This window comes from Anopheles darlingi, chromosome 2 (assembly GCF_943734745.1).
Source record: "Anopheles darlingi chromosome 2, idAnoDarlMG_H_01, whole genome shotgun sequence".
Classification (NCBI taxonomy): domain Eukaryota; kingdom Metazoa; phylum Arthropoda; class Insecta; order Diptera; family Culicidae; genus Anopheles; species Anopheles darlingi.
Window position 1 is genome coordinate 10,031,105 of NC_064874.1, and position 25,667 is coordinate 10,056,771.

The 25,667-nt window shown below is 50.0% G+C and overlaps 1 protein-coding gene across 2 annotated transcripts in view; it reads left to right on the top strand.

Moving 5' to 3' along the window:
• LOC125949005 (interference hedgehog) overlaps nucleotides 1–25,667 on the top strand; it is an 82,400-nt gene that overhangs the window by 39,978 nt on the left and 16,755 nt on the right. Inside the window, exon 3 of one of the 2 annotated variants that reach the window (XM_049675664.1) lies at nucleotides 20,655–20,876. The exons of the other annotated variant lie outside the window; for it this stretch is intronic. The gene's annotated coding sequence lies outside the window, so the exon portion shown is untranslated. The remainder of the gene's footprint in view (nucleotides 1–20,654; nucleotides 20,877–25,667) is intronic. 2 annotated transcript variants of the gene reach the window in all.

Sequence of the window (25,667 nt, forward strand, 5' to 3'; positions counted from 1 at the left end):
CTCCGCTCCTCACACGCGGAGATTGGGAACAATGTGTCTTGGTCCTGTATCTAGGGCTGCTCCTAGGAGGGAACTCCACCTTCACCGAGAACGGTGTGTGTGTGTGTGTGTTTGTTGCGGTTCCAGGGACAACTTCTGCCAAGATGTGACATGTCGTCTTGGGCTTGCGAACTAGTGTGTGCAGTTATTTCGGGCCGATGAATTCGTGTTCTACGAATTTGCAAGTATGATTCAGTGGCGCTGGTGTGCCCCTGCGGCGTGCGCAACTCGTCGGGACCTGTCTGAGTATCACATTCTACACACCAGCATGACACAACCATAAGGGCTATTGCAACCACGTTAGGCGCCTCAATCGCTTACTAAGTGGACTATTTATAAAGATGATACACAGATAGAGAGAGAGAGAGAGAGAGTGGCGGAAATTGAGGTTTCGCTACCCTCACTATCTTCCAGTGAGTCAGATGGCGTCAAAGTTGGATCTTTCTTTTTTTTTTAAGACTTTTTTTTAGTGCTCCGTGAGTGAAACACAATGCAAAATGGCTTAATTCAATTCCACGCTCGTGGCCAATTCCGCTTCCGTTAATTTGCGTTAAAGTGTAAAATGGCGTCACGCGACAAAACCTCGTAGCGTCTTGCTGCTCTGCTGGTCCGCAGCGAGCGGGCTAATGGTTCAGATCAAGCGGCCTCTCGCGCCTGCCCGACTGACCGACACTGATTGACTTCCGGATCGCAGTGCGTGCGGTCGCATTACGCACCAAAAACCGCATCAAACACGCTCCATCACACCAACAAGTGGTGCTAATTCATCATTTAGCTTCGCCATTCGGTTACGCTCTGAATTCCTCCTTCTTCTCTTTGGGGCCCGGGACCTCCCAGGAGACCGTGGGAGGAAGTGTGCGCGTCGTTCCTTTTTTTTCTCTTGTAGGTTGTAGGAAGGAACGCATCGGCGGTGGTGCGCAAAAGGTGGGTTACTACAACCGCACGAAACAACCACCGGAATGTGACACGGAATCTGACGCCAATCGGACAAACATTTACACTTGACAGTCACACACGCACACACACACACACACAGGCAGACAGCAAGAGCGCTCCTCCAGTTCTAACAAATTGCATATCAGATTGCCGCCAAGCACTCCACGACGGATACAAAAGGGGTAGGAATCGACGGAATCGTCAAAAATAGAGAGAAGAGGAAGGAACGGCCGGCATAAATCATATTAACGACCGTGATCTTCCCTTCTTCCTCCTTCCAGGCACCACCATCCTAGGTGTGGTCCTCGAATCCCGAAATTCGGTTGCGTCAACCCCTTTTTTTACGACGCGAGACCGCAGCTTCTGGAAGATGGATTTCGTGCTGCGTACCACAAACACACATACACACGTGCCATATGTTGACACTCGACACAAGAAATTAGCACCCGCGGTTTAGCTCGTTCTGCTGCGGTGTAGCAGCTTGTGTCGTGCCATCGTGGGGTTCATCCCAACATATTATATCCTCATTGGAGTGAAGGAACATGGGATTTCATAAATACATCTACCACCTTCCAGATGTGCCAAACCGTCCGTCCGTCCATTTGTGTGCCTCGAATCCGGATCCGGATCTGTATGGATTACAATAAAAAAAAAGATTAATTCCAGGCGCTATCCAGATTGACACACAGATACTCGGTTCTTCCTCTCGTCGTTCAGGAAGTCGAGTCGAGAATGTTTGAATGTTTTCGATGTGTAACGCGGTCGCCACTGGCGTCGTCGTCGTCGTGATTTGTAGACGTCAGATTTCGATTAGGTAAAGCAAAAATTTATGATCTGGTTTATGGACATCATGAAGTGTGTTCTATAGCGCGCGCGCTCGTCCCCTTCTCGGTTGGAGAACTCTCGGCTACCGGGCGTGGTGGCTGGGGCCGTGGGGCGTGTCACAAACGAGATTTCCAAATGGTCCTCAAGAGTGCCGCTGGTGCCACCAACTGCGGTGCGGGGACGACCATTAGTAGACCGGGGCAGACCAAAGCACAATTTGGCAATTAAATTTTCGTTTTCCCTCGCACCGTATCGTCGTAACGATTTTTACTCCCGGACTACTACGACTGCTGCTGCTGCTGCTGCTGCTGCTGCTGTTTTTGCTGGTCACGATGATGATGATGGTGATGATGGTGATGGTGGTTGACATTGTGGTGGACCACAGTCGCGCCATTGGCAGGATTATTTGCAAACATTAACGGCATCACGGAAGTTTAATCACAATTCCCTCGGAAGCCTCAAGTGTCCCTCGAGGAGAAGGAGGAGGAAGTCCGTGATTGTTGGTCGGTTGACCGATGGACGGGGGGATACCGTGATAACTGTGGCTGTATGGTTCGCGCTCGCGCGCACGTTACTCTCATTAGTCGTCGAGGCGTTGGCAATGTGCAATGCTGCTGTCGGTCTGTTGCTCGGTGGTTGAGGGTACATAGTTCCATTCTGCGGTTCATTACTGCAGGGCGCGGGGTACACTGTGTGGTACTTCTTGTCCCGTGCCCTCTTGGTGGAACCGCATTGCAGGAGGAGGAGGAGTCCCGTAGATTTAATGCCTATGGACTTTGAAAGCATTTTTCGGTTTGCTCGAAGGTTTTTAGTACGAATTTTGAGCCGATGGATGGTGCTCGGAGCATATCCGGGGTCCATCCCGTGTACCACATTTTTTTTTTTTTTTTTTTTTCCGAAAATTGCGTTTATTTTGATTATAATAGATAGTAATCGAGGTTGAAATACAATGGGTTCAGCTTTTGCTTCTCCTCATTAGTTATGTTATAAATAGGTAACCGGAGTAAATTGTTGATTGTGCTATAACTTGAGTGTTGTTGGATTTGTGACTGGAATTGTTACCCTGTCTTATTGTTTCGTCCTATTTTTCCTATATAATCTTATTTCCTACCCTTCCCCCAATATGTACATGGAATAAAAGCTGATTTGCCTAAACCTATCTCTCCTAAGCCTACTCTACTATTTAAGCTATGTACATGTGTCATAAGAGACGTTTTTTCAATTCCAAGTTTCTTACGCAATCGGACCAGTATTTCTTGTTTATTTTTAAAATGTGTTTTGGAACTTTTTCTACTTCAGCTAGATTATGTAGTTTTTCTGTGCTATGCCAGGGGGGCAGGTTGAGTATTATTTTCAGAAATTTGTTTTGAATTCTTTGCAATTTAAGTTTGTGGGATTTTGCACTGCTAGTCCAGATGGCGGAGGCATAAGTAATGGTGGGTCGGATAATCGATGTGTAAAGTAGTAATTTGTTTTTCCTATTAAGTTTAGATCTCCTATTAATTAGGCTATAGAGTATTTTTAGATGTGTTTCGCATTTTTGTATTGTTTTGTATATATGTGTTTTATAGGATAATTTCTTATCTAGATGGAGTCCTAGGTATTTAGCTGATTCCTTCCATGGAATGTCTGTGTTATTAATTTTTGTGCATCTGTTTGGTTGGCGACTTTGGCTGGTTCTACGAGTGAAGAAAATTGCTTCGGATTTCTCTGCATTTATTTGCATCTTCCATTTTTTGCAGTATTTTTCGTATTTTTTGAGACTATTGTTTAGGTTTTTTGTTATAGCATTGGAAATAGTGCTGGAGGAGCTTATTGCCATGTCGTCTGCATAGAGATATTGTTTACAATTCTTTTGAGTAGGAATGTCGGATATGTAGATGTTGAACAGTAGTGGAGAGAGAACACTACCCTGCGGTACTCCTGCATCTGGTGTGTAGATGTTAGAGCTTGAGTTTCCTATGAATACCTGATTTTGTCTGTTTTTAAGGAATGAATCTATTAATTTAACGATGTTCTGTGGGAATTTTAGTTTGGACAGTTTATATATTAGACCGTTATGCCAGATTGTATCGAAAGCTTTCTCGCTATCTAGTAGGACGAGTCCTGTGGATTTTTTATTTTTTAAGTTTGATCGTATATTACTGGTTAGCCTGTGTAGTTGATGGGTGGTTGACAGTGATTTTTGGAAGCCGAATTGGGTAGGTTGGATTATGTGGTTATTGCTAGTATGTTCGTTTATCCTATTTGCTATTGTTTTTTCGAAAATTTTTCCCAGGCAGCTGAGCAAGCTGATGGGTCGGTAGTTTTGGGGGAGGCTATGGTCTTTACCCGGTTTGGGGATTGGGACGATTTTTGCGTGTTTCCAAGCATTGGGGAAGTAACCTAAGTTTAGACAAGCATTGAAAATGTGTGTAATTAGGATTATAGCTTTGTTGGGTAGATTTTTGATGCTTTTGTTGTTGATATTGTCTAAACCGGTGGATTTTTTAGTTTTCAGTTTTTTGATAATGTTTGTGATTTCTATTGATTTGATCAGAAGGGTTGGGGGAAGTGATTCTTGGCTTGAATTTTTTAAACTTTGGGCCGATTCTTTCACTGTTTTTTCCATGGCGCTCTTTAAGTTTGTTGTTATTTTGTGGGAGTGTTTAAAGTGTGAGCTTATAGCCTCACATTTTTCTTCTGCACTCATTAGGATTTCATTTCCATTCGTTTTTAAGGGAGGAATGGTTTGTTTTTGTTTTTTTAGATTTTTAACTATTTTCCACAGGGTTTTGTTGTTGTTGTGTTTGCTGTTGATGTTTGATAGTGTTTTGTCCCAGTTTTCATTTCGCACTGTATTTGTTTCTTCGCTAATCGTTTTTTCGAGTGAAGTATAAAACAATTTCGCTTGTTTGTTTCTACGGTTTCGTTGCCAAATTCGTCTGTACATATTTTTGATTTTGATCATTGTTTTTATGTTTTCTGGGAGTTTGATGTTATACTGTCCTGGTGTGATGAGTGGTATTGATTTATTATGGGCACATTGTATTGTTGTTGTGAGTGCTTTTATCTTCCGGTCTATTTGCTGGGTGGTGTCTAGGGTGTAATGGTTCATGTTTTGAACATTTACCTCACGGTTTATGTGTTCTCTGAACTGTTTCCAGTTTGCTTGGTTATAGTCAAAAAATTTTGTAGTAGGTTTTTTTGTAGCAGTTGAATGGTTAATGTTGAAGGTGACTGGTTCATGGTCGGATGAGAGTTCTGCTATTGTAATTGGTGATGAAATTTCATGATGGCCGTTTGTGATGATTAGGTCTATTGTTGAAGGTGAGAATTTACTGCATGTGGGAAAGTGAGTGGGTGTCTGTGGGTGGTAGATAGCGAAGGTGCCTCTTTGGCTGAGTTCAAAAAGGGCCTTGCCTGCACCATTTGCAGTTTTGCAGTTCCACATTCGATGCCGGGCATTAAGGTCGCCACAGATGAAGTAGCTTTGGTTTCTGTTCGTCAGTTTCTCCATGTCACTTTTGAATTTTTTGAGGTCTCTGTTACCTCCCGGGTGATATGCTGCTGTGATGATGATGTTGCCTTGTTTCGTGGTTACAGAGATACCGATTGCTTCTATTGTCGCTAATTTGAGGTCATGTAGGATTGTGTGTTTAATTTCGCGACGCACCAGGATACCCACTCCTCCTTGGCATCCGTCAGTTCTGTCTTTTCTGTGTAGAATGTAACCCGGGATTGTGAATTTAATGTCAGGTTTAAGGAAAGTTTCAGCAATTGCCAAGATATCTATCTTGTTGCTTTTTAGAAAGTGGATTATTTCTAACTTTTTATTGGAGATGCTATTTGCATTCCAGTGGCAGATTTTTAAATGGTTGTTTGGATTATCCATTGTAACAGTATTTTTGTATAACTTGGAAAATTACCGTTATTTGTTGTTGTTTTGTAGTACAGTTTCTCATAAGAGAGAAAGTGTCTGTTACAATGTGAGTTATTTCCTCAGGAGAAAAAAGGTTTGAATCTGGATTTGCCCACTGTGCGGATGGTTTGCTAGTGTAACTGGCTTTTGGTGTAGCTGCTGGTTCGATTGGTGTGCGTGACGACCAAAAGGATGGATAGTTTTTTTCATCATACCTTGGTGCCGGTCGATGGACTGTGGGAGTTGGTGTGCGTTGCGGACGCGCGGGGCACTTGTAGTAGTTGGCGGTGTGACCGCCGCTGCAGTTCGCACACTTTACCAAATGCTCAGGTATTTTACCTTTCTGCTCCGACGATTTGTCGGAGTGTGGGCATTCTTCTGCTTTGTGTGCACCGGCACATTTTAGGCACTTCGGCCGGTTGTAGCAGTTATTGGCTCCGTGGCCGTATTTCAGGCAATTGCGGCACATCATTGGAGTGCCGTTGGTATGGTAGTGGCTCCACTTTACCTTGCAGTGCCGAATCGCAGGTATTAATTTCAGCTTGGCTAGCGTTATCGTTCCCGTGGGGAAGTGTAGGAGAAACGTGACATGGTCATCATATCTCTTTTCTCTAATACTCATTTTTTTAATTGAGATTGGAAAGATTTCCTTTTCTTCCAGAGACTCTTTTAGTTCCTCCGTATCGCAGTCAGCAACACCACTTAGTACGATTTTTGTTGTCCTATTTTCAGGCAATTGAAATGTGTGGAATTGCACTTTGTTGTCGCGCAGTTTTTCTACCACTTTTTTAAAATCTTGTGTCGCTGTTGTTTGTACTTGGATGCCCTTCCGAGTAACATTCGTTGTGTAGCGGATAACACCTGCCGCTATTATTTTCCGGTGTACATCTCCCACCGATGTGCCCGTGATAAAGATTGGTGGAGTCTTGGTTGACTCGTGTTTTTTCTCCGATGTTTTTCCACTCGGTGGCTGAGGATCTCCGCTCACATCCACCGGGAGAGCTTGGTAAATATTCCTACTTTCGAAATCACTTTCGCTTTTGGAGTCTCCCTGTTCCTCGCTCATTAAGGGGCGTTTTGTCTTCTTTCGTGGAGCCATTCTTTCCGGTAGCCGGCTCCCAGCTAGCACTGTCACTTAGTAAATTTTATTGCGTCTATTCACGACCACACCTGGATGACGACTGTGCCGTGTACCACATTGAATCGTCCTTCTTTACGACTTTTTGGCAAAAGGCAGGCAGTAGAAAAGGCACTGCTTTTAGTGGGCATTTCGGAGGTGGCAGCGGCGATGCTAAACAGTTTAATTGCTTTATACGGCGCTTGCCGCAGGACTGTGGCTGTGAAGTTCATCAGAGCAGGCATTTCGGCGGCCCAGGCAGGAGAGAGGTAATGGTGATTAGATTGTGGTCGTATATTTTTGTGATGGTCGGGCCCACACTGGTTGGTGATGTCGTCGTCCCCTCTTCCCGGCCCCCAAGAATCTCTGCAAAATCTGCGATATGAAAGGTCAATGAAGGGGAGGTACCAAACGGGGCGCACGCTTTCACTGAAGTAGCCACTGAACGAGGCCTCTCCACGACCGGAAAGGTACTAACCCCCAGACCAAATAATGCAAAAATGGCTTTTCCACTGGACTGGCTCGCTCGTCCATCGTCCATCCGATTTTCCATTTTCCCTTTTTCCGTGGGATTTCTAATGGCCATTATGGGATCGCGTGTAGGGAGGAGGAGGAAGTGCCTAATAGAATCGTGGACCGATAGTGAGGCACGGTAATAACGGTTATGAATCCACCGACTGGTGGTGCGTCCGACTGGTCGGAATGCTAATGCCGCCGGAGCCATATGGCTGGTATGGCCACGATTTGCTGCGGCTGGATTGAATAAAGCAGACATCAATGCACTCTCAGTCGCCTGCATTAGAGGAAGGCTGCACTGGCCACTGGCCCTGGCCAGTGGCAGCAGCAGTGTCTGTGGTCTGTGGTCTCGGTGTGTGTGTGTGCGGTATTCGTCCTCTCTCCACCCCAGTCGCTCGCTTTTCAATTTATTTCATTTATCAAACCCGTCGGGGACGGAGGTAAAGGCGAAATGTTTAATTTTCCAAATGATTCGATTATAATCCTTTCGACCTTTTATGGCCACAGTAGTGTGTGAGTCCGTGTCTGTGTGTGTGTGGTATGGAATGGACGCTAACCGGTGCTTCTGATAGTGGCTTTACTGACTGCAAGTGCTGCTGCTTCTTGAGCTGCACAGAGTGCGCGCGCGTTTCCGTTCATCACAAACCTCTCTCTAAACGCGACGCGACGGTTGATGCGCTGCTCGCGAACGAACCCGCGAGCGAAACGAACGTTGCAATCGTGCACTCGAGACCTTAAGACCTTAAGAGGGTTCTTTGCTACTTTCGCTTCACCATCTTCTAATCGCCAACGCCAACGGTTATCGGTTGAACTTACCAGCTGAAAGCTGCTGCTAGCGAATCATGCAATCTCCATCTTTCTCTCTCTCTCTCTCTCTCTCTCTCTCTCTCTCTCTCTCTTCATTAATATGTTTTTATGAACGGGATAAAATTTTATGATCTCGATTCAATTTTTCTCTGTCTCGTATAGTAGTGCCATGAAGTGAATTATCCGCCAACAACTCAACTGCATCAACGGTACATGCACATTGCCCTGAATCCACCACTAAGCTCTCGCTGTTTGGGATATAGTGCTTCTGTGGGTCACCTGCTGAGGGGGCTAGTACGTCGTTGCATCGTTTGTTATCACCGCTGTCACATGGTCGGCACCAAACTAAACCTGAACTTAATTTGGTGCCACTGTTTTATCCTCCCTTCCTCGTGGCCATCATGGGCCATCGGAAGCGTCGCGGTTTGCGGTTGAATGGGAAATGGGCACGAAATTATGTGGATTCCAGATCTGGTCGTGTGCCGTGTGTCTATTGTTAATCCATCGGCAGGCGCAATTCAACCGAGGTATGCTGAACTGGATGCACCCATGGTCAGTGATGTGAGTTAATCGCTTAAAACCAAATAGAGGGAGAGAGTGACAGATTCAGGATTTCCATCATTTTCACCTCTACATTGGGGAAATGGGAATTTAATTAGCTTGCAAAAGGGCTTAAAGCACAGAAGGGCGTTGGAGGGTTTGGTGCAACAGATTATTGATGGATTACCATTTCAAGTGTGTCCGTTCTAATGTCTGTTTTGGAAAATTATCTGCAGTATCTGTTTGTCACAGGCCTAGACTGGGACTTTGTACTTCTACATTTTGCCACAATACAATCATCCATTAAAGACTTTGCTATGTTGATTTCAAAGTGTAATATCATAAGTAAAATCAGCCGGAGTATTCTGTACGTAGAACCTTCCTTCGACTGTTCTGTAAAAGAGCTGATTCAAAGTGAAGTGAACAATCAAACTGACTTACATCAAAGTAAGCGCAGTTGAATAAAAACAGATCCCAGCCCAAGCCATGCGCTCTGTTGGACAGAGCGCGCTTTGGTAGCTGCGGCCCCCCTGACTACAGCATAAGCTTTAAACAAAGTCCGAGGCACACCGGGGTATGGACATCGATACTTGGTTGCACGCGGAACACGTGTTCGGCGTCGTTTCGATTCCCCGCAACAGGCCAACATGCATACATTATGTATTCCCCAAAAACAAAAAATCCGACGACGACCGGTTTAACGGTATCCGAGACCCGGCGGTCGAGTTTCATTGATCGTACCGGTCGGTAGGCTCCCACTCCGGCGGATGTTGATCGACATTCATCCCTTTCTTCTATCTTTCACTTCAATGTGGAGATAGAGGGCACAGTGGAGTCACCACCACCACCACTGCCGGATTTGGATACCGGATTCGTATTGGAAATGGGGGAGGAGTTGATGATGGACCAAAAACCTCCGTGGTTGACCTCCTGAGGCGAATCATGCTGCGGCTGCCGCTCGATGATGATGATGATGATGATCCCTTCGACCTCTCTCAGCCACGGCTCTTGGGACAAAGACGTGGACGTGTAGCATCGCAGATTGGCCACGATAACGATCTCTGGACGAGCCTAGGATTGCTCTGCCTTCGCCTTCTTCTACATCCGGATCTTCGGATTCCTCCTCAGTTGTGTATGACCCACATTGTGGAAATGGGCGATGTGTAGCTTGGCCCTGGGGCGGGGGCCTCAGGAGTCAAGAGTTATGAGGTGTACGTGAACGGTGCGACCTCAGGATTTATTGAATTGCCTTGGCGCGCAATCGCAGATCGATCGATCGATCCGTCGAGGCGATGATCATTATCGAGGACCGATCATGAGGACTGCTTAGCGTCGAGCGCCTGCCGCCGCCGCCTGGTCATGACTTCAATTGCTGGGGTCCCCCCCCCCCCCCCCACTTAACCAGGCCATATCCCGATCGCTTCGGTGAGTGATCCACTTGATCTCGTTACCGGTCAAGGCGGGTCCGTCCGCGGACATCAAGAAGACGAAGAAGCTCTCTCTTGTGTGTGTTCGATTCCATGATGATGATGATGATCCAACGGGACTTCCGCGCCACTTGAGACACGCTGCGCTTGTTGTTGCTGTTGTCGTTGATGCCGATATCGAAATGATCTACAACCATAAAAGGGACGTCTTCCTCTCCGACGAGTCGTCGTCGTCGTCGTCGCCCCCCGAGGTCGAAGAGATGACCGGTTCTTGCCACACTCACCGGTAGTATTTGTCGCCACGCGACGGCGATCGTGGATTGATCCTTTTTCACCGAAATCATCGAACGCGTAAGCGAGGGAGCGAGTGAGCGAACGGATCCGGCCATCACTAGAATGCGCCCGGTGTGGCCGTGTTTGAGGAAGGAAGCAGGTTTCCGCTCGCTCGCGCGGATATAATATGGTGGTCGAGATGGCCGGCGGCCATCCTTACATGGAAATTGGGCGAAAAAAGCGGTTTTCTGGATCGCGCTCCTGGTGTGCGCCATGTAGGGCGCAATCAGGTGCGCAGTTTATTGTGCTCGCTCGGTATCTGGGCCGCGAGAACATTCCAAGTTGCTGCTCTCCAAGTCGGCCGTTCGAACCGTACCCTCGGTCCTCCTGCGTTACTGATCGCTCAAGTTATTTTTATCAAATCAAAACGGTACTTTTCCCCTGCTTCTTCTTCTTCTTTTGCTTCTGTCCAGTTGTCTGGTTCTTGGACTTTTGCATCGATGGCAGGCTGTCCTTTTCGCAATTCGGTATTACCCCCGAAAAACAAAAAACAAGTTGTAGGAGTGATAAATCAAATCGATGGCGATGGTGGTGGTGGTGGCCATCGCAACAATTGCCGTCAATGTCGGCCCTGCCATGTTATCGTTGACCGCGGCCCAACGCGGTTTTTTGGCGCACGGACCTCCCCGAGATCATCGATATGTTCAATGACACTTGCGCGCATCGGTCGTCAGATCGGATCAGAAGTCGGTCTGGCCTGGAGCAGGAGCAGCTGCCTCGCGACCGAAATCTCGTTTTAGATCCACGCTCGCGCACACTCTCTTCTTCTCCTACGCATACGCCTGTTTGGGGTGACCGAGATCCGCCTCGCGCGATCACGCGACCAACACGCGCAGTGAGTGCATCGAGTCCAGAGCGACCGAGCGTTGGTGGTTGGATTGCATCGTGCGCGTGTTGCTGCTGCTGCTGCTGCTGCAGTGGTATGGTCATGGAGCGCGGACGGACCACGCATCATGATCGCCACCAACTTTTTCTTATCCCCTTTCTGGCACTGGTGGGGTAACGGCCATGCATGCTGGTCTGCTAGACCCCATGCTCTAGCTCACCGGCGTACGATTCGGTCACAGTGTCCGCCGTGATGCCGGATGTCCGTGGGTGTCATCGCGAGACACGCGCGCACACACGCAAACCGCATTTTATGATCGGATAAAAGGCGGGATTCGAAGTGGTTTTTGGATTAGGCGATGGCGTTTGTGCCATTTGTTCGAGGCCAGCAGGCGAGGTGGGCTGCCCCCAAGGCGCGTGAATGCATCCGCTACGATGCTGGCATATGGTACTCGTCGGTACAGGTACCATCGATACCATCTGGATGCTTTGTGGCCACCTTTCGAGCGTTTTTTTTGCGGAATCCAAGGAGCACTTTACCGTTACCGATACTTGCAGCGACCACAACAGATTGAAACTGCTGGTGGTGGTCGGTGGTGGTGTGTATTCTATTTACTTATTCAAGGAGTGTCCGTTCGATTAAACAAACAATATTGCCGCCGCCGGTCGTTTGTTGTTCATTCCTGCGAATGAGTTACGAGACCTCGTAGCTCGTAGCTGTCGTAGGGACACTACTTCACTCAGGGAGCAATTCTCGTCACCTTAAATCAGTGTTTGCGTTGTTTGCGTTTTGCGCGATTTATATTAACATCCCGCCGACACCCCGGGCTCGTGCTCACCTCGCTTCAAAGTCAGTCTAAGTCCAAGAGTTATGACCTGAAACCCGAGAGAGAGAGAGAGAGAGAGACCACCACAAAAGCACGAAGAGACCGCGCGGTGTGGCCAAAAACAAAACAGCTTCGAAACAGAAAAGAATTCACCAAATAACTCCCCCCGCGGGAATGCTTATTTACTATTAGATCGCGCCAACATTCCGAATCCCGAGGTTGCGGTTGCCTCATTACTACGCGGTGCGCGCGTGATCGCGAGGAGAAGATGAGATTTATGTGTCGCGGGGTCGTGTTGCGTTGCGCATCAAAGCATTCCAAATCCAATCAGAGGCCAGCTCCTCGTCCTCAGCGCACAGTACTGTCCACACAGCACAGCACACCACAGGCTACAGCAGACCACAGCAGACCACAGCAGACCACAGCAGACCACAGCAGAGCATCATCGAGAAAAGCAAAGGAAACCGATCATAAATGGCTGACGCGGAGAATCCGGATGCCAACATAAAGCGGCTTAACTACTAGTAGCGGTTGCTCTCTTGTCCGGCGACTCGAAACTTGGAAGCGCCAGATCCTCTTCCTATCCAGCAGGAGTCTCCTGGAGTCCACTGGATGGATGCACTTTAACGATCCGATCTGTGCGGCCATAACTGTCACTCCACCGATCAATCCACCTTCTTCCAGTAGCTGGGAGCAAAGGAGAAGAAGATGCCGAGGAGGTTAAGAAGATGCCGCTAAGTGTTGTCCGCATTTTTTTGTCCCCATAATCCCGGCCCTGGATTGACAGTGGTCAGGAGTCCCGGTGTCTGGTGTCGGAAGATTTATGACGGGGGATCAAACGTAAAATTGCTTCTGCCAAGTACAACCGCGCCGGCTGGTGAGCCTAACGATTCCCTCGAGGGAAAGACGACACAGCAGCAGCAAACTCCAGCCTCCAGAGAGACTCGATCGATTGCAGACTCAAGGGGCCCGAGTCTAAGTGGCCTAAGAGACGAAAGAGACGCGAAGAATCATGGGGGAAGGCAGTCTGAACGCTTCTGTCCATTGTTTACTCCCTATACACATACACCTTGGTCGCGGTGGATGCATTTCTTAATCTGTTGTGCCGCCCCGAAGGTACGACGTCTTAACTGCTGGAGTGCCGCCCCCCTGGAGAGGGTGAATCCCGTAAATCCCGGTGGCCCCGGCGACAGGAAGATGAATAAAAACGGTCACCGTCCGTCCGGTCGGTCGGTCGGTCGGTTGGCCGCACCAGAAGTAGTACGACAATGATCATCATCATCATCATCGCAGTCGTAGTCGTAGTCGTAGTCGTAGTCGTAGTCATCATAAATGCATTTGCAATTGTTGTGGCCTGCGGGGGAGTGCGCCTCGCGCGCCTGCCTCTAGAGTATGGCCGCCCTTCATCGTTCGAATCGTTACACTGTCCACCCAGAGGCTAGAGACCCATCGTGCCAGTCTAATGCTCTCGCAGCATAACAGCCGAAGCCGAAGAATCGTTTCCGTCGCAAAACATAACAACAACAACAACGACGACAGCGTGAACAGCGAGTTCCAGCTCGCACAAATCCCGCTCGGAAAAGGAATGCGGAATGCGCTCTTGGTATACGGGACCGGCCGCCCTGGCCCTGGCCCCCGGGGGCAGCCACAATCGTTTTGCAATTGCTCTGTTGCTGCTGGTGCTGGGGGGATGGCCGGTGGCGGCATCGATGCTGCTCAACGACGACGACGACGACAACTGCTTTGCATAAATTGCCATTCCGGTGCCAACGACCTTTGCACCCAGGTACGACGACGATGATGATGATGGTGGTGGTTGCACCGTGTCCACTCACTGTTGGCCCCAACCCCCCCCTCCCCGGGGGTTGTTCCGGACGAGGATGTTCATTATAAACGGCTTACCAAGCGTGAGACAGACAGAACGAGAGTTGAAGAGATTGTTATGGCAGTTGGTTTCGGTTTCTCTGTAGTGTAGTAGTCACTGTCCAGGGCTCTATTTGTTGTCCTTTTGTTTTGTTCAAAGAAATCTATTCCTCAGACATAGACAGAGCGAGAAGGAAGGAAGGAAGGAAGGAAGGGAGGGAGGTCCTTGTCGGTCTTCGGATTCTCAAATGTTTATCTTGAATCTCGTGCTTCCTGAGGCCACGTTCCGCCGCCGCCTCCGCTACTACGTCGGTTTCGCGTCGGTGATTGTTTCAGATGTCCTTCTGTACCGATACTAGCAGCGTTTATATCCTCGCCACCAGATATCAGGATCAGAAATGTCCTAGAGGGACCGTCTACCGATGAGGAGTTGTCTTTAGTATTTCTTCTTTTCGGTTTTTATTTCGCCTTCAACGGACTGCATTGGCACAGTAATTAGCATTCCTTCGGTCCAGAAATTCGTTCCAATGCAGCTAAACCACGAACCAGGAAAAGAACCGCATCGAGTCCATCGAGAGCCTTTTAGCAAGTTCCATTGGCTCTTGTAGTACCACCTCAGAAGTGCGGGCTAGTGAGTCATAAACCGCAGATTAACGTATGTTTCCGCCGTGTGCGACGACGACGACGACTGCTTCATTATGCAAAGCAGGAGAAGGAGAAGGCCCTCCCTCGAGCCAAACCTTCAATCATCACGAGGCGCGCGCGCTCGCGAGCACCTCGCGAACTATCCGGCACCCGTTAATGGCACCCCGGAGTCGAAGTCCCCGACACCGAAATGGCCTCATCAAAAAGGGGAGGAAGGTGAGAGGAGAGAGAGAAGAGGGGCACAAGCACAGCGCTGGGCGATCCAAATTGGACGAAATTCGAAACGACATTCGGATAATAATTCACATACGCCCGGAGTCGCCGAGTTTCGCCGAGAATTTTATGATCCCGACGCCCGACGCCCGACGCCGTCGTCTAGGCTTTTTATGGTTCCTCCTCCCCGCGATTGGCTTCAAACTTATCTCCTGGAGATCGTTATCGGAGGGGGGGTTACCTCCACTCCCGAAAGGGTTTCGCACGCCGCGCCGCACACTATTCGCTGCAGTCGTCGTCCTCGTCAATGATGATGATGACGATGATGATGATGGTGAGAGCCGCCCGGTAAGGATTAGATACTTGCCGCCGCCGCCACCAGCAGCCAGTCATCCGGGAGGGCAAGGTGGTGTGGGAGGGGGAGAGAAGATCATTTAACGAACCCACTGGCGCTTTTATGATCGCGCCTCTCGAGGGGTGGTGCCGTAGCAAATCAGCATAATGCCAAATCGGATCTCGATGGCGGTGCGGCGCTCGACGTCGTCGTCGTCGTCGTCGTGGTCGTGGTCGTGAAATCGGATTTCAGTTCGACCAAATGATATATCCTCCCGGTCGGGCTCGTGGCACTGGGAATGATGTCATTGTGGAGCGAAAGGACTTTGAAGTTTGCGCCCCGGGGCGGAGGTGGGCTAAGGTTGAGAAGGATGTGGCCAGAATTGATTTCACCGACGACGAATCGATGCTCCAGCCCCTCCAGTTTCTTTACACTTTAATTGCACACACACACGCGGGAACGAGACTTCGATCTCTCCACCACTGATGTTGCCAATAAATGGTAGTATCAGTAGAAAGATTCTTGGCTCGGGGAAGCCGTTTGATTGATTGACCTTTTGATGATAAGCGGCTTTATTGGGGGGGGGGGGAGGGAGATGGAACAGGAGAAAGCCGTTTTGTGGTGCGTATCAGGAAAACCCGGAGAAGATGATCACATTCCGGTTCCTGTTGAATGTTCCTTCACGGTCACAGTAACGGCCATAGCAGTGTCTTGTGTTGCAGAATTAATTATAAGCTGGCGAGAGCTGAATGTTGTGGCATGGAGTCGACCTTAAGTTATGGTTCTCCTTCCTCGGACGTGGTATTTATGACTGTTCTGTGGCCTGCGGGTGAGTGTTTCGTGAGCTGCGAGAAAACGCGCTCCAGTTAACTAGCAACACACACTAGTCGGTGCGTGCATCTGTGGTTTGCATTAGCATTCGAAGAAGTGCCGCCTGGCGGTTGTCTGAGTAGCAAAAGTTTTGTTGTTCCCACTGCTGCATTGCATTCCTTGCCAATGAGGCAATCGTGGTTTATGCACCAAAGTGCTAAAATGCTCTTTAGCAGAAGGTCTCTAATTGGAGATTGTTGGCGAAATTAGAAGTCCTAGACCTGGATTCGGAAGCCTGGACTCCAATTCGGATCTTAAAGTGTATCGCTAGTTCGAGGCCGTACCGTGCATCGATCGCACCACGTTGCATCAATAACTGCTGTGTGTGTGTGGAACGATACACACACACACGCTTCTAACCGCACCTACGCCCGTCCACCGAAAATACTCGGTTGGTGGCCACACGGCGGTCCCTTCCAAATGTCTCGCACAGAATAAACGTTTTAATTCAAACTGACAGCATCGCACGACGGCGGGCGTTGCAAGAGGTACTCGGGGACCGACCCATCACCAGCCTCGTGACAAAATGTTCCGCTCCCCACACACACGTGCATCGGGTCCGTGCGCGTCCCGAGAACTAGGTCACACTAGGGAGTGGAGGAGTAGTAGCAGTAGTAGTAGTAGTAGTAGTAGTGGCCAGGTTGATGGGCCAGCAGTTCGATGCAACGCAGGAGGACTGCCGCTACGCTACGAACCGTGGCGATGCTCTCTTATGAACTAATTATAGTTCACCAAACGCCTGACCGTCGACCACTGCTGGCTCTGAAGTCGAGGGTTGCGTTGGCTGGCTGCACGACGACGGTGTGTCCGTGCACCACCGTGCACGTCGTCGAATGGCCGTCCGGTCGCCTGGACCACCGGCACTTGGACCGGCGGAGATTGAGTTAGCGAGATGTCATTGGACCATGACTGGTCATTGGGATATGGCCCCCGTGTTGGAGAGTGAGAACCAATAGATCACCGCACACTGGAAGTTCCTGCCTGCACTTGAGGAACGTCCGTGATGGCGGCCGCCCTGACCTATAAGTGGCAACGATTCATTACCAAGTGTCGGGACGAGAGATGGCTTTCTATCAAGTCCATCCGGGCCGGTACAAGTACAATCATCCTTGTCGAGAAGCGAACAGCAACCCTCGCAAGGTAGTTCTCGGTAGATATCCCACAAATCCCGAGTACCTTGAACTGGCGGCTGCTGTTCTGTTGGACCGCATCCAACAGTGTCTGGCGAGGCGTCAAGTGTCAGTTATGAATCAGTTATTAATGTAACAACAACAACGACAACAAGAGCGTGGCCGCGGATCTCGCAGTAGTGGCGTCTAACTAGACTGTGTGAAGGTGGTAACTTCCGCTCAAGAATCGGCGGTTTTCTGGTTGTGCATCGTGCTACCTGGGTAGCGTCTAGTGCGAAAATTCGCGAAGTGAAACATCTCCCTGGTTGGACACTCGTCACTCACCACGGCGACGACGACGGCGGCGAATGTGACGATGTCTATGGTCCTCTGGTGGCTTTAAAAATAGTTCTTCCGCTCACTGCTTCGCAATGTATCACATGTGTGTGTGTGTGCGTGCGTGCGTGTATGTCGCGGCTTCCACGAGGTAGGGCGACACCTATTACCTCACAGTGTCTGGTGGCGCCAAGCCAGAGCAACCCGGCAGCAACCAGCAAAAAAAAAGCAAAAAATTGAAACAATTTCTTGAGAAGACCTTGAATTTTGTGAGAACCGAGAGAGATCGACATATCCGAGGAAGGTAGCAAAGGGGGGGAGGGAAAGTCCCTCAAGTTCCTCGCGGCGCTTAATTGAATGGAAATGGCGAAACACTCGACACTGATTGTGAACATGGCCATTAAACCCCGGATCTTTTACAGAAGCGGCGATTGACCAGAACGACCTGTAAGACGCTTTCAACGGCAGGTCTTTCGGGGAAAAGTGCTGGTGACATGGGACATTCCCATCATCATCATCATCATCATCATACCGCCGTCGACCGCTAAATGAGTTAACGGGACAATATATAATTTGGCACAACAGGAGACGAAGACAACACACACACGCAGTGTGTTATGACTGCCACTCGTCGTTGTCTGTTTTTCTCCTTGAATTTATGAACTCTCCGTATCGTTGTGTGCTCGTTCCGTCGCCGTGTGACGACGACTTTCGCCAGAGTCGGAAAATCAAAACAAGGAACTTATGGTGGACAGTTCACATTGTGAGGGATATGACAACGAAGAAAAAAATCCCAAAAACCGAAGAGGAAAGCAATTTGCAAAACACTTCTTCTTTGGAGTAAAAACCGTAGCGTGTAGGGAGACGCCTAGCCGGTGCATGCAATTACTCAATTAAATTGTGCACTTCAATTGTCGCGCCGATTGTGCAAAATGCAACAAAACTGCACTCTCTGCGGATCCGGTTACTGCTGTGCTGGATATTGCTGGTCATACCCATGGGAGTTCGGTGCTCCGTTCTCGGTCTCCGCATCTTTTTTGTGGAGAGAAATGGACGCTCGCATGGAACGACAGGTGCGTTGCACCACCACCACCAACACAACGCAACGCAACGGTGTTCTATAGACGTCGACGTCGTCATCGTTGGACAACGAAAGTGATCCATATGATCGATCGTACACCGTATATCGCAAGCGGGAGCAGGAAGCGGAAGTTGTGCAATGTCTGGTCTTGTGGAACTGAAATCCATGGAAAATGTGGGAAAACGTGTGCGACAGGAGGGGGGGGGGGGGGGCTGGTGGTGTAATGCAACCCCTTTTTTCATCCTTTTCTCCCTCGATCCGCAGACCGCAATGTGCATGTTTCCACAGGCACGGAAAGTCATTTTATGCTTATTTTCACGACCACTCGGTCGCGCTTGGCGATGGCGATGGTGGTGTCCGGTCGCGGATAGATGTCTTCGCGGTCGTGCTCCCTCGCTACAGGCGGATTTATGGGATGTGGAGCAGCGTCGCGTGGGCATTCGCGTGCCACCTTCACGAGCAAAAGGTAGACCAAGTTAGTCTTGGACGCATGGACGTGTGGACGAGGGAAAGAGAAAGAGATTGGATTGCGACATGATGATGAAATGCATTAAGCAACCGAATAGCACCAGCACCAGCAGGAGAGCTCACAGACAGCTCGCCAATGGCCTTTATGACAAGATGAGACATGCTCTAGGGAGAGAAAGCGAGAGAGACTGTGACCACCGGCCCTGTGGTCGTCCCACCGGCGAGATGCATCGTTTGCACGAAATTAATTCATCGGATGAAAAGTGTGCGAAATGGGAAAAGTATCTCCCCGCTGCTACTCCAGTCCCACCGTTCCTTCATCGTTCAGTCGGACGCGCCCGTGGTGGTGGTCGTCGCCGTCGAGTTTTTCGGGATGGAATTTTAATCGATTCGCGCGCGTCCAACGGGACACCAAGAATGCGGAGATATGAAATGCATCTCCTCGAACGTCTCCCATCCATCCATTTCGTTTACTTCCATCGAGATTGGAGCTCTTTCGACGAATGCAAAACCATCTCGACATGATGCTGATGATGATGGTGGTGGTCCTGGTACTCGGACACAGAGAGGCGGACGTGAATACACTCCACTGACGCGTGTCGGCCGGAGAGACGTTTGGGATATTGGATTCGTCCGGAAAGTGCAACGCCTGGTGCATAACTTTTCGCCATTGCACAAATACTCAGTGGTGATGGAGGAGAATGATCCCCCCGTTTGTGGATCCGTCTTTTCATCACTCGCGCGGCCCAGGACGACTTGTCAGTGGCCGCATTTCAACGCCCCCAAAAGAAGGGTTCTCTATTAACAATGCATCAGCAAAAGCCGTCCGCTATCCATTGCAGTAGAAGTGTGCAGTAGTGGCTTTCCAATGTTTATCTTGCTTGACGAGACTTCTTGCTCGTGCCACCACTCGTGGAAGTCAAGGAAGAAGGGCCAAGTGCGCGGGGCAGAAGAGAGGGAGAGAGAGAGAGCTTAGCGATCATCATTTGCATGAGATCTCGGTCTGGTTTTATCCTTCTTCGAAGCTTCGAAGCAGCTTCGAGCAGCATCTCTGCTTGCGAGCTTCGGGCGTGCTTTAATTGCTTTTCGCAGCGATTGGTGCAATTGGAAAATGGCCGTGGATGGAAGGGGAACCGGGGAAGGGGGTGCCATATACATGTTTAATGTTCCAATGCGATGCCACTGAGCCACTGAGTGCAATTCACAGATTCGATTTCTTCGCTCGATTCGATTCATGGGAGCGAAGAGGACTTGCAGTGTACAGACTTTCAACGAGCTCTCCCACAGGGTGGAGGGGTAAGGTGAGCGGTGGGTGTCTGCATGCGGCGTCGTCGAGCTTGAGCTGTTGAGTTTTATGGTATTTTTTCTGTCTCTCTCTCTCTGTACGGGGATTAATTCCGAGGAATTCGAATTTCAAATTTATCATTACTCATCGAGCTTATCCTTCGGATTTTAACGCCTTTCACCGGAGGGGCCGTAAGGAGGCATACCGATGCTGACCGATACGGATCCCTCTGGTGCGGATTTGCGGAGGAAGACGGACATCCAATAAAACGGCACAAGAAGATGGCGAAGAAACGAACATTAATTGCTGAGCATTAAAGTCGTCCTTACTATCCGTTCCGTTCTCCGTCCGTTGCAGAGTTCAATGGCCTGTTGGTGCCGGTGCAGCTAAAGCGGGAAGCGTGACGATGTGCCGTACTATGTAGAGAGGTCCAGACGAGCCCGCCGACCAGACCACAAGCATAAGCATAAGCACAAGCTGCAGCTAGCTGAGTCAACCTCCTCGAAGGTTATTCCGTTCTGCTCATCGGCATCCCTCAAGTGCAGCGTGTGTAGACCATCCTATAAACCCCTCGGAAAGGTGAGTTTTGCGAGCAGAAAGAGAGAGATAGAGAGAGAGCCACTTTATTGCTGCTACAGTAAAGTAAGCTCGCGGGGGAAATTCGCGGCCCCGGACCTGCTCGGACGATCGCATAAAAGTCAAATCCACACACGATCTTCCGAGTGAAGTGAGAAGGTGCAGCGGCGACGGTGGTGGTGGTGGTGGTGATGGTTGTTGCACGCGAGTTGCTGTTGTTATTGCCCTGAATTGCCCCTTTGGCGAGAAGTGCGCTCGTGTGTGCGTGCGTGTGTGTGTGTGTGTGTGTGTGCACCACGGAGAGGGTCTGTCCATGGGAGGGTCTCGGCAATCTGCAAGGATTATGCCTTCCTCTACTTCGATCCGATCCGATCCGATCGAACTCCGGAGGAGAAGCGGCACTCGGCGGTTACAGAACGTCAGAACAGAAGGGGAAGGCGACATAAAAAAACATCCCAAGGGCGGTGAAAGGGAGGGCGATGAGGAGGGTATGATATAATGCGGAGGAGGAGAAGGAGGAGGTAAAGGTAAACATAAAAATAATAATAAAAATTATCCTCATTTTGCGTGGAATGCATGTGTTTGTTGCTGGGCATGCGAACTGCGGCCATCATCTCCTGCGGCGGGCATCTCGAAGCGAATGCAAGAGAGAGAGAGAGAGAGAGATGACTGGAGAAGAACCTCGTTGGGTCGGCGGGTGATCGCGGGACGTAATGGCGTTTTTTAACGGCAATGACGACGACGACGGCGATGGCGAAGCCAATGAATTCATGAGCAGCAGCAGCAGCCCCAGCGATCGATCGATCGAAACCCTTGGCTTGGCGGCTTGGTGGTGGTGACTGTCTACGACGATCGCTACCTATACCCGAGACGACGAGAGGTGCGTAGTAATGGAGTAATGCTTTCTGCGGTGCACCACCACCACCACCGATCTTGTGCGACGATAAGCTCTCTGTGCGAGAGGAGGTCCCTTCAGGCCTCAGTGGGACTTCAGCGCCAGCGGAGACGACATGATTCGCGTGGAGCCACTTCTTCGCCTCCGTTCTTCTTCTCCTGCTGCTGCTGCTGCTGCTGCTGCTGCTGCTGAAGAGATTCAAAAGAGAGGTGAGGTGTTCTACGAAGTAGTGTTCCAGCCAAGCCAAGCCAACCGGGGGCCCGAGCGTAAATTGATGACGTTGTTCTTATTTATTTGGGACCGACTTCACGGCAAGGAATTGGATTGTGCGCCGTGCTCGTGTGCGGTCCCACCCAATGTTCCACTACGCCTCTACTCAAGACAATGTGCGCGCAGCCTTTCATTGGCAGCATTTATCATTGGGGGCAGATATATCGATTACCGGCAGATAGCTAGCTGCCCTTCAAATAATGCGTTGGCACGCAGGCACTAGTGGCCACAGAAGAAGATGCGGTGCGGTGGTGGTGGTGGTGGTGGTGGTGATGGCCGACGTCTTGACACAGATTGTGTGCCTTGCGACGTCTTTTGCGACATCCGGTTTGCGGTGTCTGTCTGGTCGAACGCTTAGTCGCCGCCCAACAACAAATATACCAAAATGCAAATCTTGACCGTGACGAGGAGGATGAGGAGAGAACCATCTGGTAGAGTCGTCATAATGCACACTCGGTGGACTCGGTATCGACTCCGGAAATACTTATGGAGCGTTGTGGTGTGTGTGTGTGCTCTTCAGGGTCTCCATCTTTGGGTGCAGGTGCAGCTGACGGAGCCGTCAATCAGAGTGACTCCAGCAACGCAACTCTTGAAGTATTGGAGTTTGGAGCGTTGACATATTCCGATAACCGTGATGTCATTTCCATGGAATTCTTACAGACAACTTCAGACTCAGTTGGAAGGTTCAAATTGAATTCCTGTTCCTGCCGGCACCTTGCAGTGACATTGAAATCGAAACATCGGCGCCTCTCTCTCCAGGAGTGGCCGCTAGTCCCGCGCTTGCTGCTGGTATCCTCGATGCCCCCGGAACCGTATCAGTTCGCTAAAATCTGAAAGCTATTCATCTCATGGCTGGCCGTGCATCGTGCTGCTGCTGCTGCTGCTGTTGCTGCTGGGGCCCACGTGTAAGGTCGCTGGTCAGCGTCGCGGACGGATAAATCACGCTGATAAAACCACCACCAGCGGTCTGTGTGTGCGTGGAAACAGGTTGCCCGAGACCACAGACCGCGCGCACATGATGTGAAAGCGATCGAGCGATGATAAATCCCGTGAGCAGCAGCACAGCACCGTGCGCGCACCCCATGAGAGAAGAAGGCGCTAGGGAGGTGCGAGGGAGGCGCGAGGAAGGCGGGGACATTTTTTTCGGGACCAACCTCAGGGACACCAAGCAGAAGGGGGATTTGAATTTCGCGCGCGCCATTTTTTGTTCGTAGGATTTTTTTGTTTCGCATTTTCGGTTCACTCTGTTCACCATTTTCGTCGTCGTCGTCGTCGCTGCTGCTGCTGCGTTATATGACGATGGCGCACACTGGACGGCGCCTGGCGCGACGGTGCAAACCGGTTGCAGTAATCACTTCGCAGCATCCGCAGCACAGCCCCTTTCGCGGGGCGCCCCTCTGTGGATCCGGAGCGCGAAGCGCAACCGGGAATTGGATTGATCTGACCGCTGCTGTGTGCTGCAGAGGAGCAGCAGCAGCAGCAGCAGCAGCAGCAAACCCGTCAGTTGACATTCTTTCAAGGTGATTCTGCGTTGTCCAGCGGGCAACAAAAAAAAAAAAAGAACAGAAAAAACACTGAAACCGAGAGAATTGAACCGCATAGAGCCGCACGGCCGGTACCATTTCGCGAGCCCCGGGGATAAGAAGTCGAAGGCGAAGGCGATCTTTTTGTTGTTGTATTTTGTGAGGTCCTCTCAGGTTATCCTCGGGCTAAGCTTAATCCTCTGCTACCCCCCTGGCCGTTAATCGGAACTGATCGGATGAAGCCAAATAAAGGGAAAATGGAATGCTCCGCGAATTGATACTTTTGGGAAATCTGATCCGATCGATCTTTTGGGTGGAATCAAACAGCACACACAAAGGCGAGCGAGAAGATCCTCGCAAGCCGGGTCACGGGCAATTCGTTTTTGGGGTTTTGAAGTGATTTGACGCATTACTTGGATCAGGATCACTTGCTCAACCTGTAGTCCGGCGAGGAAGAAGGAGGCCACCAAATTCTGGTTCCTTCAAATCCCGGGGTCATTGTCGTTGGCTTGTCAATTTATTTTGATTTATCATGAAATTAAACCGAAGGCGCATTGCGGTGCGGATGCGGAGCGAGAAACATTCGATATAAATCCTGCTCGTTAACTTGTGCGCATGAAATCCTCACCGATATCCTCTCCCTGCAATGTGTCTGTTTGTTTAAGAATGTTTGCTGCAACGAAGGGCAAAGCGTTGCAAGAGGGAGGAAGTTATCGAAATGAAATTTAACTCGACGAAGAAGAGCCATAGCACAAGAGGCAGAGCAAGGGAACAAGAAGTGCTCGCAAATTCGTGGGAATAATGCGAATCCAGACCGCACCTCCGTGGAGGCATTTTCTCGTTGGAATTTGAAAATCAAGTCGTTTTTGTGTGCGAAAATCCCATCCGGGCAGATTATCCAGTGACTAAACGATAATTCATTCCTTCCTGGGCACAACAGTCAGTGTGTTGCAAGAGGCTGGCTTATATTGTGGTAGAAAGCAGGGCATACGGGAAGACAAGTCAGGCAGGAGGGCGGCACATGGTCAGTGCAGTCATGGATACTTGGAGCCAATGAAATTTGATAAGAAGCAGCTTCAGCCAAGAGGCAAGGGAGATGGAAGAGAAGTGCGAAGGAAGGGCGCTATCTTCGTCTTCTTCCCGTCCCGTGACGAGGAGTGTAATGAAGATGAATGAGAAAATTGGTCGAATCGTGGACGCGCCCGTTGAGCGGACTTTTGGCTCACACTTGACCGGATATCACGCATTACACTTTATCTTTTGCGCCTGCAGCAAGCTCGGTGCATCCAGGGCAAACACCACCCCAGGGAACAGGATGTTGTTTGTGGTTGTTGTGTGTGGACGGACGGACGAAAGCGGAGATCTAATACTACCGGCGAGAAGGCGGTTGGTTGAGGCGACTGGCGAAGAGTAATTCAATCTGTGCCAAACGAAAACCATCCAGTGATGCTAGTACCCGGCACCACGAAGGGATCAACTCGCTTGCTGCTCTGCTGCTTGAGTTGGCGGCCGAGAGCCCTTCACCTCGTTTAGATACAAGTGGAGTTGCTCCACCAACAGCAACAACAACAGCAGCTGCAGCCAGAAGGCACGCTGCTGACTCCTACTCTACCTGTTGGGTGGGGAGTCCGGAGGTAGAGAGGGAAGGTGGTAGGAAACTCGTAACTGACCCCGTTTGGTCGTGGTCGGGCCCAGCCCTGCTGGGCCCTTTGCCCTGGGAAAAGAAGGAAGTGAAGGAGCATGAGAAAGCATAAATCTGGTGCAGACGCCAAGAGAGCATATCGTATCGTAATCGTTGCGCCAACCATCGCCACCGACACACACACACACACACACACGCGCGCGCGCTCCTATACTCTGTGTGCCTTTCTCCATTCCCCACTGCGGGGCTGCATTCCACGCGAACTCCCTGGTCCCGTGGTCCGCCGGTGAGGTTCCAGGTCGTCGAAAAGTCGCGCGAAACATTTTTGCACCATGAATCATGCAACTAGCCACCCGGCCACTGAACCTTTGCTGCGAGCGAACTTCTGCTCTGAAACCTGTACCCCCTTTCAGAGACCTCCACCGTTTATCCCTGGCTCTGGCCCCGGCAGTGGTGGTTGCCTG